Below are 3,280 nucleotides of genomic sequence, written 5' to 3'. Positions count from 1 at the left end.
CAAATCTTCCGTATCCGATTGTCAGATCTATTCGTTCGTACGTGGTTCACGTGGGAATAGGTTTGGTTCCCAACCAAACCCGCCCAAAGTTTTTAATGAAGCTCGTGCATTTCCTGATCTTTGTAGCTTCGTGCGGAGGAGTCATGCTTTTTCGTGAGAGAGCTCTTAACAATCGAAAATCGAAAGTCCGAAGGCCTTATGTACCTCGATGAGATCGTCGACAATATTCCGGATGAGAGCTTCAGCGAGCATCTAAACATATAAAAACAAATGTGTGTATGTCTGTCATGGTCGCATACACTCCCATACGACGCGTACGATAGGTCTGATTCGCTGGGATTAAGGGCGTGTCGCATTGGGGAAGGTCTTTAGCACATCAGGTTTCATTAGGATGGAGCGATTGTCATTATTTCCTCTTTTCTGATAATATTGCCCTGACACCTCTGACGATAACGATGTTCAGTATTTTTGATCATGATAGCAACGATTCCCATTTTGAGGGGACGATAACGAAGTCGAGTTTGTTGTCGTCGGTCGTGAGGGGCGAGAGTATGCCTCCCAAACGGAGTTCACTGGGACGCTTGAGTCGACGAGCTACGAAACGCAAATTATCAATAGCTTCTGAATCGGATCATCAGAAAAAGATGCGATTAGAACAGGATAGACGGAGGCATTCGATAGCACGGTTGAATGAAACTGAGGATCGGCGAAACTCTAGGATGGAAAGTGATCGTATCCATCACTCTCTTTCTCGGTCTCTGGAATCGCCAGAACAAAGTATGGTGAGACTAGAACAAAACCGACTGCGCTCTTCACATGTGCGCTCCGGTGAAACTGAGGATGAGAGTTCGGCTAGATTGCTACAGAAAAGGCTGCGGAGTCGTCGTTCTAGAGAGCAGGCACGGCAGGAATTGAATTGCGCAGCATTTGAGTATGATCCTTTTCATGATTATATCACATATGCTGGCCTTGAAATCGGTGAGATGACAAGCGTATGTAAGTTTTGTCGTGCATTGAAATTCGCAAACGAAAGTCCAGGAATGTGCTGTGCCGGGGGCAAGGTCAAACTACTCGATTTACACCCACCACCTGAGCCGTTGTCAACTCTGATGAGCGGACAAACGAAGAAATCGCAGCATTTTTAGCCAATATTCGCATGTACAATTCATGTTTTCAAATGACATCATTTGGTGCGACTGAAATCATACGTGGGTCCTACATGCCGACCTTCAAAATCCAAGGTCAGGTGTATCATCGTCATGGGTCTCTTTTGCCATTGCTGGATGCCGATCATGAGTTTCTCCAAATTTATTTTATGGGAAACGCCGAGGAACAGGTCGATCGACGATGCAGTATCCATTCTGGTACAGATAGGGAAATCGTTGGTTCTTTCTAAAAGCTCTTCCATCAGTACAACAGGATGGTGAAGCTGTTCACGATCGCTCTGGAACGCATGCCAGCTGATGATTATGTGGTTGTCATAAGAGCGGACAAGACGCCGGCGGGGGAACACGAAAAGCGATACAATGCTCCCACAATCAATGAAGTAGCAATCGTGATAGCTGGAGAGGAATTTAAGTCCCGTGACATAATTCTTCATCGCAGGAATGGTGACCTCCAAAGAGTCTCTGAAACACATCGTTCCTACGACGCTTTACAGTACCCGATCATATTTTGGCAAGGGGATGATGGATATCACTTTAACATCAAAATGAGAAACGCGGTGACGGGTGATGAGTCTGACAAGAAGGTCAGTGCTATGAATTACTATTCATATCGATTGATGATTCGTCAGAACGAGGACAATCATATATTGAAGTGTAGGCAATTATTTCATCAATATGTTGTTGATATGTATGCCAAGATTGAAAGCGAACGCCTACTATTCATTCGGTTGAATCAGACTAAGTTACGATCTGAAGAGTACGTCCATCTTCGTGATGCGGTAGTTTCTGACGGGAGTGTGAACCCCAATCAACTCGGATGCCCAGTCATTCTTCCGGCGACTTTCACGGGAAGTCCTCGCCATATGCATGAATACGCGCAGGATGCGATGACATACGTTCGTGTGTATGGTCGCCCTGATTTGTTCATCACGATCACATGCAATCCTGCTTGGGAAGAAATCAAGGCAAATTTGCTGCAGGGACAAACGGCTGCGGATCGACATGATATAATCGCGCGTGTTTTCAAGCAGAAATTGAAATCCTTAATGGATTTCATCGTCAAGCATTTCGTGTTTGGGGAGACGAGATGCTGGATGTATTCGATTGAGTGGCAGAAGAGAGGATTGCCTCACGCGCATATCCTGATCTGGTTGATTCACAAAATCACTCCAGATATGATAGATCGAGTAATATCAGCGGAAATTCCGGACCGTGATCTTGATCCTGTTCTATTCGAAATAGTAACTAGGAACATGATCCATGGTCCTTGCGGTGCGATCAACAGTAAATCCCCATGCATGAAAGACGGAGTGTGTACTAAGAGATATCCAAGGAGTCTACATCCGGAGACAGTCACTGGGAATGATGGTTATCCGTCTTATCGGCGAAGGTCTCCCGAAAAATGGAGGGAGGATGATTACGCTTAAAATACGTAACCGTGATGTCGAGATCGATAATCGATGGATCGTGCCATACTCTCCGATCCTCTCGAAATGTTTTAAAGCGCATATCAACGTCGAGTATTGTAATTCAGTGAAATCAATCAAGTATATTTGCAAGTATGTGACAAAAGGGAGCGATATGGCAGTTTTTGGAGTTGGTGAAGCGTCCGCACCCGTGGACGAGATAAAACGATATCAAATGGGACGATACATCAGCAGCAATGAAGCTATATGGCGTATCCTGTCGTTCTCGATACACGAGCGATATCCGACAGTCGTTCATTTAGCAGTTCACCTCGAAAATGGACAGCGTGTGTATTTCACAGCGCAAATATGTGTTCGAGAGCAACAACCCCACCCAAGACCACATTGACAGCTTTTTTTTCGCTGTGCGGTCATGATCCCTTCGCGAGAACACTGTTATACGTCGAAGTTCCGAAATATTTCACATGGAATGCATCAACAAAAAGATTTCAGCGCCGGAAACAGGGCAGGCCAGTCGAGGGACATCTTGATTTGTTTTCGTCAGATGCATTGGGACGAATGTACACCATTCATCCAAATAATCAAGAATGTTTCTATTTGCGTTTATTATTGGTTAACGTTCGAGGTCCATCATCTTTTCAAGATCTGAGAACGGTGGACGGCGTCCTCTACGCGACTTATCGAGAT

At 45.2% G+C, this 3,280-nt stretch overlaps 1 pseudogene; it reads left to right on the top strand.

Annotated features, from left to right (window-relative positions):
• The first annotated feature begins 983 nt into the window (after positions 1-983).
• The window catches only part of LOC100908123 (uncharacterized), a 4,039-nt pseudogene continuing 1,742 nt past the window's right edge, over positions 984-3,280 (top strand).

Source organism: Galendromus occidentalis, unplaced genomic scaffold (genome assembly GCF_000255335.2).
Source record: "Galendromus occidentalis unplaced genomic scaffold, Mocc_1.1 scf7180000077255, whole genome shotgun sequence".
NCBI classification, from domain to species: Eukaryota; Metazoa; Arthropoda; class Arachnida; order Mesostigmata; family Phytoseiidae; genus Galendromus; species Galendromus occidentalis.
Note: the sequence above shows the minus strand (reverse complement) of the source record. Positions and strands in the feature narration are given on the sequence as shown.